The 18,565-nt window shown below is 42.3% G+C and overlaps 1 protein-coding gene across 3 annotated transcripts in view; it reads left to right on the plus strand.

The window, feature by feature from the left end:
- The first annotated feature begins 3,098 nt into the window (after positions 1-3,098).
- CANX (calnexin) overlaps positions 3,099-18,565 on the plus strand; it is a 34,144-nt gene continuing 18,677 nt past the window's right edge. The window contains exons 1-2 of one of the 3 annotated variants that reach the window (XM_053907612.1): positions 3,099-3,272; positions 9,115-9,247. The gene's annotated coding sequence lies outside the window, so the exon portion shown is untranslated. The remainder of the gene's footprint in view (positions 3,273-9,114; positions 9,248-18,565) is intronic. The other 2 variants (XM_053907611.1, XM_019469675.2) reach the window with 2 other exon arrangements.

An 18,565-nucleotide genomic window follows, 5' to 3' on the forward strand; every position in this document is an offset into this window, starting at 1 on the left:
TGGGGAGCAGAGGGAGAAGGAGAGAGAGAATCCTAAGCAGGTTCCACACTGTCAGTGCAGAGCCCCACTGGCGGCGCTTGATTTCAGGAACCATGAGATCATGACGTGAGCTGAAATAAAGAGTCGGACGCTTAACTGACTGAGCCACCCAAGCGCCTCATAAACATATATTTTATTTATTTTTATTTTTATTATTTTTAAAACTATTTTTTTTAATGCTTACTTTTGGGAGAGAGAGAGAAGACAGAGCATGCATGAGCAGGGGAGGGGCAGAGAGAGAGAGGGAAACACAGAATTCGAAGCAGGCTCTAGGCTCTGAGCTGTCAGCACAGAGCCCCACGCGGGGCTCGAATTCGCGAACTGTGAGATCATGACCTGGGCCGAAGTCTGATGCTCAACCAACTGAGCTACCCAGGCTCCCCAAACATATATTTTATTTTTAAAAATGAAACACAAAAGCAGACTTTTATGTGATTTTTTAAGAAGTTCTATACCCAATGTGGGGCTTGAACTCACAACCCCGAGATCAAGCGTCACACGCTGTACTGACTGAGCCAGCCAGGTACCCACATTTATATGATTCTTTTTTGAAAACTAATATACATATGTTATTTAAAGCCTTCCTTTTTGGGGCGCCTGGATGGCTCAGTCAGTTAAGCGTCTGACTTTGGCTCAGGTCATGATCTCGAGGTTGGTGAGTTCAAGCCCCACGAGTTCAAGCCCCACGAGTTCAAGCCCCACGTTGGGGTCTGCTGATAGCTCGGATCCTGGAGCCTGGTTCAGATTCTGTGGCTCCCTCTCTGCTCCTCCCTGGCTTGGGCTCTGTCTCTGTCTCTCTCTGTGTCAAAAATAAATTAACATTAAAACAATTAAAATAAAAATAAAAGCTTCCTTTTCACCTTTCATTTGTGGGACCATATATTGGCATATGAAGTACATGAGCCTTAAGTCAGAAAATGAATGGATCCACAAGTGTTATGGAAAGATCAACAAGGAGCAAATTACCCTGACAGATAACACTTGGATTGCTCCATCTCTTGGTAAATATGGCATCATCTGCTTGGCAGACTCTGATTCGGGTGATCTATATATACTGTTGGAAAACACTTCAAAGAAGCAAACAACTCCTTGTGGCCCTTCAAATTATCTTTTTCATGAGTGGGATGAAGAGAAAGACCACCCACTTTGTAGAAGATGGAGATGTTGGCAACAGGGAGGACCAGATTGGCAAACTTAGTAGAAGGATGAACTGAGGTGTCTACAGTGATGATTTGTGTAATCTGGTCAGTTAATCAATAGTGACTGCTTTCAAATTGGAAAAAAAAAATCTCATTCCTCAGTGTTTTGCCCTTTGCTTCGTCCTTTGAAGAACATTAGGCTTTGGCAAAAAAAAAAAAAAAAAAAAAAAAAAAAAAAAAAAATCCACATCAGGACTCTTAGCAGGATCTCCTGTCCCGCTCTGTCTTGGGCCCAGACAGGATCCTCAGGCTCAGCCAAGCTTGAATTCCCTCTTCTGAGGGCCTTTACAGTTCACCTCCAGTCACCCAAGCTCAGACTTTCAGCGTTAGCTTTGATTCTTCTCTTTCCCTAGCCTCCTGAGTCCACTGGGCCATTTTTCAGCATTAACATTAAATGCTTGGGGTGCCTGGGTGGCTCAGAGCATTAAGCGTCTGAATCTTGATTTTTAGGTCCTGATCTCACAGCTCCTGAGCTCAAGCCCTGTGTCAGTCTCCCAAGCGTGGAGCCTGCTTGGGATTCTCCCCCCCCCCCCCCTCTCTCTCAAAATAAATAAATAAACATTAAAACAAACAAACATTCAATGCTTGTGTTTCTACACACCCTGCCATTCCCTAATCCTGCTCTTAAATCAACCGCAAAAATTGGTTTCCCAACTGGCCTCATAGTCTTTCAGATCTCCCTGGAATCATACTAAATCTAAAATCCAGATCTAAAACCTAAACCATCTCCCTGCACACTCCTTTTTTTGAAAAAAATTTTTAGTGTTTATTTATTTTTGAGAGAGAGACAGAGCACAAATTATAATTTATATTATAAAATTCTCTTACATAGATTTGGGGGGTGAAGAATTGGAGAATATTAAGTTTATGCAAACACCAAACTCTGACCCTTCTCTTCTCCTTAAAAGTGGCAAGAGGAAATAATGCTGGTTCTTGGGATAGGTGATACATCTACTGATTCCAATTTTTTTCCATCCTAAGATTCAGCCTTTGGGTATCCAAACAAATGGAAGTCAGAGACCAGGACCCAAAAAGGTCTAGAAAAGCCATTAGCCATTTCCATTTCTTCAACATATTAAAGTGGGTTATAAAAATTGTGGTGTGTCTGAAATCTTTCCATTGCACTATCCTTTTCTCTCAATCCTGCCGTCAGTCTCTGTGCCCTTATGTTTAATCTTATTTAAGGAAACATCACAAACTGAAAGTGGAAATAACCTTGGATTATAGTATTCTGGACTGTGTGTTGGGTAAGGAGGCGGCCGCAGGCTGCTGCGCCCAGAGAGATGACTCTGCAGGAACGGTGGTGCCTGGTTACCCAGAGCTGTGCAGTCAACTTCAGGCCGGGCCAAAGAAGCCGGTGAGGGGTTCCATCTGATCCCCGCACATGCTGGCTCTGGGAACTAGCCCTTCCCAAAGGCTCAGCCGATCTCCCACTGCTTCTGCCGGCTGTCATTTGCCCCCTAAGCAAAGTGAACGGGATGCCCATCCTGGGTTCTAGGTCCAGGCACCAGCGGGGAAGAAGCCAAAGACATGGGAATGAAACATCGGGCAACTGGCCCACTAAGGCACCAGGACAACCGGGCGCGGGAACGCGTGCCAGACCATCCCCGCCCCAGGGTGCGCGCGCCCGAGGTTCCCTATTCCGCTGCTGTTCCTCCCCCTTCTCTCCTACCCAACCAACAGCCACTTCCTGCCTCACTCCTAGCCAATCCCCACACTCCACGAAGAATAGCCCTAGGGGGCGTATGGGAAGGTGCCTAGAGCGATGGCCGCACCGACCAACCGAACCCTGGAGCTTGCGCGGGGGGGCGGGACTTGGTGCCGTCCGTAGCTACTCAGGAGCGAGGGGCGGGCGCAGGGCCGGGCTTTGCGCGGTGGGGCTCGCTCGCGCGGCAGCAGCGGTAGCCGAGGCCTCTTGGTTCTGCGGCACGTGACGGTTGGGCCGTCTCTGCCGCTGTCTCCACTGCAGCGCGGGGCCAGGTGTGCGGGCGGGTGGAGGCGCGGGCGCCGCCGGCGGTCCCCGTAAAACTCGAGGTGAGACAGGAGGCCTGCGCGTGTCCTCCGGCCTATGAGGACCCCGGGGGGCCCGGGTGCGCGGTGCGGCGCCGAAGGGCCGGGCGTGGCCGGGGCCATGGGGGTCGGGCTGGGTTTCTAGGGCCCAGGCCTCGGCAGACGCGCTAGTCGTGAGGGACGAGGCCCTAACCGGGGCCGTTTGGTTTGGGGAGCCAGGCCGAGGCCGCGCTGCCGGGGTCGGGAGGCGTGGCAGGTGCCCTGAAGCCTCCCTTGACCTCTGGGTAGCCAACTTCTTCCTATGGCTTTATTTCTAGGGCTTTCTAAGGCCTTTCCTGGCTACCTGGGAAGCCGCGGGGTGGGTTGGAATAGCCGGTAAAGGTCTGGGGTGGGATCAGGCCTAGTCGGTACTCCTAGCAGTGGGAAAATGTAGTACCAGAACGAGAGAGAATGTTTAGGATTAGCATTACAGGTTCAATACTGGAAAATAAAGCCGCAAAGCGAAGACTGAACCCTAGCACCCCGAAGACTATGGAGAATGTGCTAGAACACGCCATGGTTGAAGAACTTCAGTCTTAACATACACACCTATTTGGGGGTGGGGAGTAATCCAGTCGGAAATTCACCGGACATTAAAAGCAGGAAAGCCCCTGCTTTTAATTATGGTAGGTCGTATTATAGTGGAGGAAACAGACCCAGAGGTATGAAATGACTGGCCCAAGGTCATGCCATTAATTTTATGATCACGTTTGGGATTATAGTTGAGGGCAGGGCAGTTTTGGTGTAGTGCTTAAGGTTAAGGCCCTGGTTCAAGTCTTTTATGGACCCTTTGCTGCTGTGTGAACTTGGGCAATTTACTTACCCTTTGTGCCCCAGTTCTCCCCAAATAATGGGCATAATAGTACCTGATGGAGTTGTTAAATTGAGATGTGTGTAAAATAAGACAGAGAAGACACATTGATAACCCTATATTAACTGCCAGATAAATAATGATTGCAATAAATTATTACAGTCGGAATGCTGTTGGTCCACTACACTGACATCCTGCTGTTTGAATTGGTTAAGTCCTGTTTCCCAGTACCTGAAGTTACATTTTTAGCAATGGGGGGGGGGGGGGGGAACTGGATCTAGAGAGTTAACTGCAGGGCATGGCACAAGTGAATGGTGATTGAGGGAAGTTAAACTGAGGACTAAGGTGAGCCAAGGTTAAGTCTCTTTACCTCTAATTTAGGAAATGGAACATTTTAATTTTTTAACGAGTAGAGTTTTTTGGGTTTTGTTGCTGGTTGTTTTTAAGGGAAGAATTGTATTGATTTTTGAAATCATTCTGTATCTTAGCTCTTCCAGCATTAAAAAAAATTTTTTTGAGGGTCTTGAATAGAATCACTGGCATGTTGTACACTTGCTGTAATTGTACTTAGAGTGGACTTGGAACAGAGGTAAAGCACTGTGTGGGAGTTCTCCTTTGCACCAGCCAGGGTACATAAGCCAAGAAGCCTAGTGACTGGATCATGAGAAGCCCAGAGTGAACTGTGTGTTGGAGTGAATGTGCCCCACAACAACAGATTTTCTGACCTATCTGAAAATGGGTGTTCTCATCCGTCTCCACCTAACTTATCTTAACAGGACAGACAGTTCAACTAACAGGTTATCTTCCAAGAACCATGAGAGGTAAACGTCTGGGCAGAGGCTGTTGCTGCCGTTTTGGCAATCGTGCTGTTGCATCCTTTAATTAGAGTTCACTTTGCCCTGCTAGATAGCCTAAGGGACAAAGTGACAGTTAAGCAGAATGCAGAGTCTTGAATTCGAGGCCCATCATGGTAACTAGCTTAGGTAACTAGCTTGGTTTCCACATCTTTAAAATGGAAATGGGAACTCTCCTGGATGCCACACCCCCAATTAGGGGGCTACGGGGAGGGACAAATGAGATGGGGAACCAGGAACTACTTTGAATAGTATGCAAATTCAGCTCATAATGACTCCAAAGCAAAGTAAAAGTGCACTGAACATAGTTGTAACCTGTATAGCTTACTGTAGGACTTTGTCAGGAAAGTGCTGGTTGGATGCTTTTTTAACTGCAACAGATGTACTTTTAAATTAAGCTTAACTGTATGCTGTGAAAACTATTTGGAGAATTTTTTTTTTTAAAGAATTTAGAGAATCTTCAATGTGTTTTGAGTATTCACATGTTAAACATACTTGGTTTATAGCAAAAAGAAAGTGCTATGGAAAAATGGATAATAATGTTCCTGTCAATGAAAAACAAAATTTAAAACTGTAAACAAGGTGCTGTATATATATTTTTAAATGAATGAGTTATATACATTTTTTAAATTTTTTTAACTTTTATTTATTTTTGAGAGAGCGTGAGCGCACAAGCGGGGGAGGGGCAGAGAGAGAGGGAGACACAGAATCCCAAGCGGGCTCCAGGCTCTGAGCTGTCAGCACAGAGCCTGATGCGGGACTTGAACTCATGAACTGTGAGATGACCTGAGCTGAAGTCGGACGCTTAACCAACTGAGCCACCTAGACGCCCCTGAATGAGATATATTTTTATTTTTTTTATTTTTTTATTTTTTTTAATTTTTTTTTTAACGTTTATTTATTTTTGAGACAGAGAGAGACAGAGCATGAATGGGGGAGGGTCAGAGAGAGAGGGAGACACAGAATCTGAAACAGGCTCCAGGCTCTGAGCAGTCAGCACAGAGCCCGACGCGGGGCTCGAACTCACATACTGTGAGATCGTGACCTGAGCCGAAGTCGGACGCTTAACCGACTGAGCCACCCAGGCGCCCCGAAGATATATTTTTAAATAAAGACCACATTTTATGTGGTCCCCTGCCCCACCTTAGTGCTTTTGCTTTTTGACTGGATGCATGTGTAATACAATCAGAAGGTATAAAAAGTACTAGTAAAATTGTTCATCTGTGCCTGCCTGGAATTGAGTTCCTTTTAACTGGTTCCTTTCCAATCTAAGATTTAAAATTTCTCATTTGCCTTAAAACTCGGAGTTTTAGAACCATTGAAACTTAAATGATCTCACTGGGCAATACCTAGTACTAGTAGAAATCACTGCTAATGTCATGCGTACGTACTGTAAACCAGGCACTGTCATAAGCACTTTCTACGTGCATTTTGTTCATACAATGATCCTGAGAAGTATATGGTGGTGGTGCTCTCATTTAAGAGGTGAAGAAACTGGGGCCCTGAGGTTAGTAGTTGACTTAGTGTGCTAAGTTATTGGGTAGTCGAGGAGGAATTGTGACTTCTGAGTTCCCCCTCATAAACATTACTGTATATCTAACTGTGACTTAGGACAGTTTATGTAACTTCTCTTAGCTTTATTTTTCTCATGTGTCAACTGAGGGTGATTGAACCTCCTGGGGTTCTTGTGAGGATCAAATTAGATAACCAAAGATACCTAAGACCTATAAGACTTAAATTTTGAGAAGGGTGTATTAATAGATGAGTGGATAACCTACATGAAAGAAAGACTGCCTCCTTTCTTATTATACACTGCCTTTTTAAATTAAAGAAAAGTATTTTTGAGAGAGAGAGTGAGAGAGAGCATGAGCAGGGGAGGGGCAGAGAGAGAGGGAGACACAGAATTTGAAGCAGGCTCCAGGCTCTGAGCTGTCAGGACAGAGCCCAGCGTGGGGCTCAGACTCCTGAACCATGAGATCACGATCTGAGCTGAAGTCAGACGTTTAACTGACTGAGCCACCCAGGCGCCCCTATATGCTGCCTTTTTAAAAATTACTTTTTTTTCCCCCCTAAACAACCAAGAATATTAGCCAGGTCATTTCTTCTGTTCATCTTTCTAATTTCTCATGGATTAAAGGAATTAGTTGAAATATCTTCTTTTAAAAGATGAGTCCACAGGGGTGCCTGGGTGGCTCAGTAGGTTAAAAGATGAGTCCCACAAAGAAAAGCCTAGGACCAAGTGGCTTTACTGGTTAGTTCTAGCAAATACTTAAGGAAGAATTGACACCAGTCATCCATAAACTCTTCCAAAAATAGAAGAGAGAACACTTCCCACTCATTCTGTGAGGCCAAACTACCCTAATACCAGCACCAACTGTCAGCACCAGCCTGACATGGGGCTCTATCTATATCTGTAGATCTATAGACACTATAGATCTTGACCTGATCCGAAATCCAAGAGTCAGATGTGTAACCTACTGAGCCACCCAAGAGCCCCAGTAGACCTCATCTTTTGTGAAAATAGATGCAAAAATCCTCAAAATGGTAGCAAATGGAATCCAGCAACATTCAAAGGACACTACCCAATAACCAACTGGGATTTATTCCAGGAATGCAAGGTTGGTTCAACATACAGTAATGAATGTAACATACTACATTAATGAAGGACAAAAACTGCATCTCAGTAAACACAGAAAAAGCATTAGACAAAATGCAGCTCCCTTTCATGATAAAAATACTCAACAAACTGAGAATAAAGAACTTCCTCAACTTTAATGAAGAGACAATCCCTTCCCGGGGATTTCTTCTGTTCTTCTTTTAATTTCTCATGGATTACAGGAATTAAGGTTGACTTTCCCTAACTTTTGAGAAACAGATTCCCACAAATAAAAGCCTGGAACCAAGTGTCTTCATTGGTGAATTCTGTCAGAAACTTAGGAAAGAATTAACTTCACAAACTCTTCTGGAAAATAGGAGAGAATACTTCCTAACCCATTTAGTAAGGCCAGTATTCCTTAATACTAAAACCAGACAAAAACTTCACAAGAAAAGAAAACCATGTGTGTGTGTGTGTATGCATATATATATTTTGTATGTATATATATATATATATATTTTAACATAACTTCTATGCCCCACATAGGGCTTAAACTTATGAACCTGAGGTCAAGAGTCACATGCTCTACCAACTCAGCTAGGCGCCCCAGACCAATACTCTCTTTCCTAGGAAAAAAATAGACTTAAAAAGATAAAATATAAAAATGTAAATTTAATTAATTAAAAAATAATGTAAGTCTCCGTTTGTTTTAAAGATTTTTTTTCTAAATAGGTCTTTATTGAGGATAAAAGTTCGTGTATTACAGGGTAGAAATTAAAAAAAAAATCTTTTTATATAAGTTTGTTTTTGAGAGAGACAGAACTCAAGCTGGGGAGGGACAGAGAGCGAGGGAGACACAGAATCTGAAGCAGGCACCAGGCTCTGAGTTGGCAGCACAGAGCCCGACTTGGGGCTCAAACCCATGAACCACGAGATCATGACCTGAGCTGAAGTCAGATGCTCAACTGACTGAGCCACCCATGAGTCCCGAAATTTAATATTCCTTTAGTGTTTACCCATTCCTAAAGTTGATCCAGGTGGTTGTCCGGATTTGCTAAAATTCAGTGCAGCATGTGTCTGTTTCTGTTAAATAGGATATTTTGTGCTCAGTTGAAGTTTCATGTACATTGTTGTGTATAGTTTGTTTTTTTTCACAATGTGTGCTGGGAACAGAATTATAATTAACCAAAAATCAATTAACTTTTAGAGAATTCATGAAGAGAAGTGATTGATGACAGGGCAGGAAAGAAAATCACAGATAAACATGGACATTTCTATATACCAATGCTAAAATTGTATAGACACCATTGCAAGGAAGAGTTAAAGAAGAAATCCTACAGTATACTTGGTGGAAAGCAGGTTTTTCTTGCGATGCAAAATTATTCAGCTTTGCTGAAAAACATTGGAGGAGTAAGCAAACATATTAGACCTATTGGTCTAGTATGAGAATTGAAGGTGTATTCACTCTGGTTGTACTAACTGTGTATCAAAGAACAAACTATTTGCATATACCTATAAAGTATTGGATTCTGATAGACTTTGTATTATCTTTTTCTGTTTTCACAGCAAGCCTTTCAGCCAGTAGTACCATTACCCACATCTATAAAATAGGGAAAGAAGACTCCTGGAAGTTCAGTCAGCTGCAAGGCCACAGAGAGGAGCAGGAGAGTCTGGAGCCCAGGTTTCTCCGACTTGACAGGTTATACCACCACATACACTATATTGCCTTGGATGTCAGGAATTAATTTTCTGATTTGTCAGCTTAAAAATAGGGAATTTCCATCTCTAGAATTCAAGATGTGTTCACTCTTAAAAGTTAAAAAGAGTAGATTGAAGTATTAAAAGTGAGTAGATTAAGTGCTTTTAAAAGACTCCTGTCCCTGAGATTTTGAGAGCCGAGCTGTCAGCCCAGAGCCCGACACGGGGCTCAAACTCACGAACAGTGAGATCATGACCTCTGAGCCAAAGTCAGACGCTTAACTGAGCCTTCCAGGCTCCCCTGGCATTGTTTTTTATGGAAAAAAAAATACTAGCATGAGTCTTAAGCAGTGCTAACAAGCTGTGTGCCTGCTTTGCAAGTTAGATAAATAAAAGTCTGTAATATTACGAGTTTATTTTGATATTGACCCCAAAACCCCCCAAAATTGATTAGTAGAACTAATACTACAGTATACTCACACACTCTGAAAACACAGGCAAGTATATATAATGACATTAAGGTCACTTTAAATCTATAAAAAATTTTTATGTTTCTGGATTAAAATTTTTTTTTTAATCTTTATTATTTATTTTTGAGAGAGAGATAGAGTATGAGCAGGGGAGAGGCAGAGATAGAGAGGGAGACACAGAATCAGAAGCAGGCTCCAGGCTTCAAGCTGTCAGCACAGAGCCTGATGCAGGGCTCAAACCCACGAACCGTGAGATCATGACCTGAAGTTGGCCGCTTAACCGACTGAGCCACCCAGGCGCCCCTTTTCTGGATTTGTTTTTGATTCCCTGGCTCCTTATGTTTCCAGACTTTATGGACAACCATATTATGTAGATTGAGTTCCTGAGGGTTAGAGACTACTGACTTCTTTTCATACTTGATATATAGTTAGCACTCACGGAGTTTAATGTCAGCAATAAATATTGCTTTAGGGTCTGACACAAGCCAGGTTTTCTAATGTGTATCAGATGCATTTTTTCCTTTAACCCCTTTGTAATACAGAATTCCCAGTCTAAGCCTGTGGCTGCCAGAAAACAGCCTTTTTTTTACGTTTATTTATTTTTGAGAGCTAGAGACAGAGTGTGAGTGGGGGAGAGGCAGACAGAGTTGGAGACACAGAATCCAAAGCAGACTCCTGGCCCTTAGCTGTCAGCACAGAGCCCGATGTGGGGCTTGAACTCATGACCTACAAGATCATAACCTGAGCTGAAGTCAGACGCTTAACTGACTGAGCCACCCAAGTGCCCCCAGAAAACAATCTTTGAACTTTGCCACCCAGCTTTTGTTATAAGCCCAATTGACTAATTATTTGAAGGATCTGCAGTTTGTTGATTTCTCTAGAACCTAGATGTTGTAGGTTTTACTTTTAGATCAAGCTTTGGTGTTGGTGTTGGCCCCATAGTATTGGTTTTATTGACTTGGTCTTTGCTTTCATTATCCTATGGCAGAGCCACACAAAACTCATATTTGTATGTAACCTAAAGGTATTTTTGAGACAGTTGTCCACTTCAGTAGACTCATAGATGTTAAAAGATTTTTATATTTGTGCTTTGGTTTTTTAATTGCTGGCTGTCCTGGAGGTTCATTCCTGTAGTGATTGTAGTTTGACCAAGATAGGAATTTAAGTGGACCCACTGTGAGGCTTCATGTAGCACTGAGTAACCTAGTTATGGGTTATACATTCATCCAGCATTTGCATCCTGGCTCAGAGGGGCTTTGCTGTAGAGTTTAAGGTAAGGCCTTGGAATGATAAAAATTATGAGAGAGAGGGAGAGAAGATGGTCCCTGAAAGAAAACCGGAAAATGAAGTGCTCTAAGAATATAATGGCTTAAAGTATGGGTTGGGAGGAATTTGCTGTTACCGCATGTGGGAATGTGGGAAGCCTTGCCCTCGAGCTAATGTATGTTAGCATGAATTGTGAAGTAGAAGAGAATTTTAGGAAACATGGTCAATGTTTCTTTACTAGAGAAAAATGTTTCTCGGTTTAAAGGTAAATTCTTAATTCACTTTTACTGTCGAGCCTTCCAAATACAGGGTCCACTTGCTCTGTGACTTTGGGGAAGTTGAGGAGAGGTGTGCTGTCTATTCTCTAAAAGTGTTATTGCTTTGCTCCTGAGCTGCTTGTTAGGTATTTCATATGGATAATCTTAGAAACAGAAAAACAAAGTGATAATAGAAGTGTGAACTCTGCTTCGGATTCTGTCAGCGTAAAGACAAATGAAGACCTAAAAAGAGAGAAAACACCCCTGAAATCCTCTTCTGAAATCCTCTTCTGAAATCCTCTTAGATGTTAAACTATGTGAAAAATCACTTCATGTCTTTAAGACGAAAGCATTTGTAGAATTACCAGGAAGGGCGCACTGCACTGGGAGGCAGGAACCTTGACTTCTGATCTGATTCTGCCAATAACTGATTTGTGGCAAGTCAATGTCTGGCCCTCAGTTTCTTCTCAAAAAGGGGAGTTAGGGGCGCCTGGGTGGCTCAGTCGGTTAAGTGTCCGACTTCGGCTCAGGTCACGATCTCACGGTCCGTGAGTTCGAGCCCCACGTCAGGCTCTGTGCTGACAGCTCAGAGCCTGGAGCCTGCTTCGGATTCTGTGTCTCCCCCTCTCTCTGACCCTCCCCCGTTCATGCTCTGTCTCTCTCTGTCTCAAAAATAAATAAACATTAAAAAAAAATTTTTTTTTTTAAAAAAAGGGGGAGTTAGACTAGATTCCTGTAGTATATTTCAGCCCTAGGAGGGAGATCAACCATTTGAGGCATAATAGTAGAACATCTTTTTATATATATGTATGTGTATATATACGTGGTTGTGTATGTGTATGTATGTGTGTATACATATGTGTTTATACACGTATGTATGCACATATATATACAAACTAATTTTTAGAACAACTTTAGATTTACAGAAAAATAATGAAAATAGTACAGAGAATTCCCAGATGACGCATACCCAGTTTTTTCTACTGTTAATAGAGTATATTTACTATAATTTACAATTAACAAACCGATATTAATACATAAATATTAACTAAAGTTCATCATTAATTCAGATTTCCTTTGTTTTTACCCACTATCCTTTTTCTGTTCCAGGATACGTTACATTTACTCATGTTTCCTTAGGCTTTCCTTGGCTGTGATACTTCTTCAGACTTTCCTTATTTTTGATGACCCTGAGGTTTTTGAAGACTACCGTTAGGTTTTTTTGTAGAATGTCCTTCTATTGGGATTTTGTTTGTTGTTTTCCTCATGACTAGACTGGGGGTATTTGGGAGGAAAACCATTGAGGTTAAAGTCCTTTCTTTCATCATATTGTATCCAGTGTACATGCTACCAACCTGACCTATCACTGTTGATGTTGACTTTGATCACCTGGGTGAGGCAGTGTTTGCCAGGTTTCTCCAGTGGAAAGTTCCTCTCTCTTTCCCCCTTCCCATACTGTTCTCTTTAGGAGGACATCACTATGTGCAGCCCACACATTAGGAGTGGGAAATTAGGCTCTTCTCCCCCATTTGTTTATTTACCCATATATTTGTATCAGTATAGATCCATGGGCATCTATTTTATACTTTGGGGTATTATCCAGTACCACTTATTTTTTGCTCATACTGTTCCAGCTTTGGCCATTGGGCACTCTTTCCTGTGTTCTTTTGACCTACCCTCCCATCATTATGGGTATTTTAGTTTTGTTTTCTTTTTTGAACATTTTTTTTCTGGCACTGCAAGATGTCCCAGGTTTATCTTGTGTACTTCCTGCCCCAATCCTAGAGTTGGCCATTTCTCCAAGGGGTCCCCCTTTTTTTGGAAGTGGTTTTAAAAATCAAGATCTTGGTTGGCACCTGGGTGGCTCAGTTGGTTAAATGTCTGACTCCTGATCTCAGTTCAGGTCTTGATCTCAGGGTCATGAGTTCAAGCCCTGCGTTGGGCTCCACACTGGACATGAAGCCTGCTTTAAAAAAAAAAAAACAAGATCTAGGGGCGCCTGGGTGGCTCAGTCGGTTAAGCGTCCGACTTCGGCTCAGGTCATGATCTCGCGGTTTGTGAGTTCGAGCCCTGCGTCGGGCTCTGTGCTGACAGCTTGGAGCCTGGAGCCTGCTTTGGATTCTGTGTCTCCTCTCTCTGCCCCTCCCCCACTTGAGCTGTCTCTCTCTCTCTCTCAAAAATAAATAAATGTAAAAACAAAATTAAAAAAAAAAAAAACCCAAGATCTTGGTATTAGGTGTATTTATTGTACCGGGGTATAGTTTCTTCTAGGTCCTCGCAAGTGTCACAGCAAGGGAATGTGTGCATACTAATGGGTATATATGCACATATCTATAAATACTACTATGTGTAATCTTCTGTAAATTAAGGACAACATGAGTTTGTGCTGATGTCTCCGACTCTCTTCCATTACCATGTAGAGTATTCTGGCTTTTTCTTATCTGTAAATTCCCACACCCAGCAATGAAAAGTGGCTCCCACCATCCACCACCCAAATACTCGTTCAATTCCAGTGTACACATATAGCAGTGTCAGAATTGTTAGCCAGTACACGCATAGAAAATAACTCACCAGCTAGAAAAATGTTTTCGTACAGTCAAGTTTACACACCCCACTTGTTTCTGAAGTTACATAGGTCGGCATTGTCTCCCTCCACCCCTTTCGATGAGGCTGTTTAATATATGCGTAACACAGATTGTCACATCTGCGTGCTATCCTTGGATCACTCAACCTCCTAAATGATTTTTCAAAAATTTTCATACTTTTGATTCACTCTGTGCTGTGAAGGTTCATGGGTTTTGACAAACGCATAGTGTTATGTATGCATAATTATAGCATCCTACAGAGTAGTCTCACTGTGTAAATTATCCCTGATGCTGACATGTTCAACCTGACTGCCTTCCCCAAACCTCTGGTAACCACTGATCTTTTTTTACCGTATCTGTAGTTTTGCTTTTTTCAGAATGTCATCTAATTGGAATTATACAGCCTGTCACCTTTTCAGACTGGCTTCTTTCACTTAGCAGTGTGCGTTTAAAATGCATCCATGTCTTTTTATGGCTTGATAACTCATTTCCTTGAATTGCTGAATAATGTTGCATTGCAGTTTGCTTATTATTCATAGAGTTATTGAAGGATATTTTAGATTCTTCAAGTTTGGGGTGGTTATGGATAAAGCTGCTAGAAATATTGGTGTGCAGGTTTTTGGACACTTGTAAGCTTTCAGATCATTTGGGTAAGTACTTAGAAACATGATTGCTGAAAATATGGTAAGACTATGTTTAGTTTTGTAAGAAATCGCCACACTGTCTTCCAGAGTGGGTATACGATTTTGCATTTTCACTAGCAATGAGTGAGAGCTCCTGTTGCTTCACATCCTTGCCATTTTTTTTTTTTTTTTATCTCAGCCATTCTCATAGGTGCATGGTGGTATCTTGTTTTAATTTCCAGTTACTGGCAAATTATATTGAGCATCTTTTCGTATGTTTGTTTTCCATCTGAATATTTCACTTGGTGAAGTATCTGTTCAGATTTCTTGCCCATTTTTTGACTGGCTGGTTTATTTTCTTATTGGTGAGTTTGAGTTCTTTAAGTCTCAGAGTTGAAGTTCTCGGAGAGAGCAAGAGCTTGAGTGCGAGTTGAGGAGATGCAGAGAGAGAGAGAGGGAGACAGAATCCCAAGCAGGCTCTGTGCTGTCAGCAAGAGCCCCATGTGGGGCTGGAACCCATGAACCATGAGATCACCACCTGAGCTGAAATCAGGAGTCGGACGCTTAACCAACTGAGCTACCCAGGTGCCCCTTGACATTTTTAATTTTAGTAAAACCCAGCTTACCAATTTGTCTTTCATGTATTTTGCTTTTGATATTGTATGTAAAACCTCATTGTCCAGCCCCAGATCACCTAAATTTTCTCCTGTTTTCTTCTAGAAAGCATAGTAGTGCCAACATCCTATGTAAATACCCAGGCAGTCAGTGCTACCTTTGGATTCCATTTGATATAAAGAGTGTGGGCAGAGGGACTGAAATAAGATGGGGGAATTTTTTGTCTTGGTAATGTTGGATTTTCATTAACAAAACAGAGAATTAAGATCACCTTCATATACATTGCTGAATTGTTTGTGAGTATGGACAAGTCTCTGACAGAACTTGGAACATTTAAGGAGGCTTAATAGTGATTGTGGGAACTAGAATGGACTTATTGGCCGTAGCATTTTCTCGGGAGTACTGGCAGATTACTGGTGTTAAGGCAGTATATGTAAAGCTGGCAGTGGGTGAGGCTCATGAGGGCACATAAGAGCTGTGAGCATTGTGGTTTGGCCATACCGATTCCTCATAGGCTTCGTGACCTTCTGGATAATGTGAAAGTGACCGATGAGTTCCCGCACACTTCTCTTACCTAAAAAACCAGGTTCTGCAACTCAGAGCGTAGAGGAGATGGCAGTGGGGGAGAAGTGCATTTTCTGAAGTTTGCTAGAGATTTTCTTTGTTGTTCCTGATGGGACAGGTAGCCTTCTGCTACCTGAAAACTGTTTTCCTTTCAGTGGGACCATTCTGCCTCCGTGACGCAGATGCCTTCTCTCCCCATGCTCCTTGGTCCACATCTGGGACTAGCTGTTCTGCAGTCGCTCCATCCTCACTAACCCTACCTGAACCCCCCTGTTCCGGATCACTCCCTACTAGCTCTTCCTGCCTTAGTCTTCCTGTCTTCTGTTCATTATACTCTGTCAGTTTCAACTGCGTAGTGACACTTTGTCCAGTGTAATAGAAATACAGGATTTGAATTCTTTGAGTCTCACTTATTAGTTGTGGTAATAAGTAGGCTATTTTAATTTCATTAAGTTTTCATTCATAATGTGTGAAATAAAAGAGTAATACCTTATGGGAGGTTTTACATGAACAATATATATGAAAATGTTTTATATCCTGGAAAACGAAGCACAGATGGATTATTCATAAACCCTAAGCAGTGGTTCTCAAAGTGTGATTCCTGAACCAGCAGCCTCAGCATCGTCTGGAACTAGTTAGGTAAAATTCAGGTGTGGACTGAATCAGAAACTCGGGATGAACCCCAGCAATCTGTTTCACCCCTGGGTGATGCTGATGTCTGTTTAAGTTTGAGAAACACTGCTTTACATTATACTTAAAAACCTGAGGACAGCTGTTGTAGTCTGCTTGGGCTGCCATACAGAATACTAAGGGCAGGGCTTAAACAGGAGGGAATTATTTTCTCTCTGTTCTGGAGGCTGGAAGTCTCAAGATCAAGGTGGTTGTTGGGATTGGTTTCTGGTGAGGACTTTTCTCATTGGCTTGCAGAGAGCTGCCATCACTGTGTCCTCACGTGGACTTTCCTCTGTGCATGAACGCTTCTTGTGTCTCTTCCTCTTCTGTGAATACCAATTCCACTGGACCAGGGCCCCTACCCTATGACCTCTTAAGTAACCTTAATTTTTGAAGGTCTTGTTTCTAAATACAGTCACATTGGACGTTGTTAGGGCTTCAACAGATTTGAGGGGGGGGGGGTGGCCAGGGAACGCGGTTCAGTCCATAGCAACAATATATCAACAAATTAAAAATTATTGAGGAATAAAAATCAGTCCTACCTTTTTGCACTTGATTTTAGCCAAAAGGCCGAGAAGCGATTCAGTCCTACCTTTTTTAAAGGTGAGTAGTTAGCCTACCAGACTGTCTCCCTAATTAGCTTTTTTCCTTGGAAAAGAGTGTTCCAGCACCAGTACTTACTTAGTCCTAAGTAATCCATTGGTTTTGTACTTTTTTAAGAGAGCATGCTAGAGTGTGAGGGGAGGGGAAGGGGCAGAGAGAGAGGAAGAGAGAATCTCAAGCAGGCTCCAAGCTGTCAGTGTGGGGGCTTGATCTCATGAAACCGTGAGATCATGACCTGAGCCAAAATCAAGAGTTGGAAGCTTAGGCAACTGAGCCACCAAGCACCCCTGTTTTGTACTTTTAATTACTACTAGTCTTAACCACATTTTGTTTACTTTTAAAAAGCTGTAGCCAGGGGCACCTGGGTGGCTCAGTCGGTTGAGCGACCAACTTCGGCTCAGGTCATGATCTTGCGGTCTGTGAGTTCGAGCCCTGCATCGGGCTCTGTGCTGACAGCTCGGAGCCTGGAGCCTGCTTCAGATTCTGTGTCTCCCTCTCTCTCTCTGCCCCTCCCCCACTCATGCTCTGTCTCTGTCAAAAATAAATAAACATTAAAAAAAATTAAAGAAAAAAGCTATAGCCATAAAGCTGTTGCTTTAGCTGTGTTTAGGGCTAATTTGGTTTTATAGCTTTTTGCTGGGGATCTAATCCCCCTTTATAGCATTGTTTGTATGAGAGAGAATTTAGGAATTGTATAAAATTGATTTAGATAAAAGGGTTGAATCAGCCTGTTTACTTTCACAGAATCCCCTTATAGTTGTAAATCAAAGCAGTACTGCTAAACCATTGTATATTTTGATTGCATAAAATAAAGGTCTTTCCAGTGACTAAATGAACGATTACTGGCATTTTTTAAGTATATAAGAGACTGTAGCAGAATGTTGATACTGAGTTTTTTCTAAAAACTAATCCAGTCCTAGGAAAGGTTATGGATGGTTTTATTAATACTTGTATTTTCTGCATTGTCTAGATGCTAAACATTTAAGAATCCAGTCTACTTTACCTTCTTTCATTTTGGGAACACAGTCCTAAGATGCGTAAATAAAAGAAATACCAGGAAATGATGCATGAAAATTTAGTTCTATGTGTTGAGTTACACTAAAGGATTACAGAGTTTGTAAGGAATTGGCATTAAATTCAACATGAGAGGGGCGCCTGGGTGGCGCAGTCGGTTAAGCATCCGACTTCAGCCAGGTCACGATCTCGCGGTCCGTGAGTTCGAGCCCCGCGTCAGGCTCTGGGCTGATGGCTCGGAGCCTGGAGCCTGTTTCCGATTCTGTGTCTCCCTCTCTCTCTCTGCCCCTCCCCCGTTCATGCTCTGTCTCTCTCTGTCCCAAAAATAAATTAAAAAAAGTTGAAAAAAAAAAAAATTTAAATTCAACATGAGAGTACATTGATTTATGTTTTTTCTAGGAACTTAACTGGTCAAAATGGCAGCCAGGGTTGTGTATTGGGGCCATTTGAAGTTTGTGAAGGAGCTCCTTCAGTTTTTTTTTCTTCTTTCTTCCTTTCTTTTCTTTTCTTTCTTTCTTTTTTTGGACTTTGCCTGAGAAATAAAAGTCTTTATTGTAAACAAGAGACGAAAAATATTAAGCTCAGGTTTTTTCCTTGAGTTTTTTATTGTGGTTTAAAAACACATAAGATTTACTCTCTTTTTTAAAAAA

Source organism: Panthera pardus, unplaced genomic scaffold (assembly GCF_024362965.1).
Source record: "Panthera pardus isolate Hobbes unplaced genomic scaffold, ASM2436296v1 HiC_scaffold_2, whole genome shotgun sequence".
Taxonomy (NCBI): Eukaryota; Metazoa; Chordata; class Mammalia; order Carnivora; family Felidae; genus Panthera; species Panthera pardus.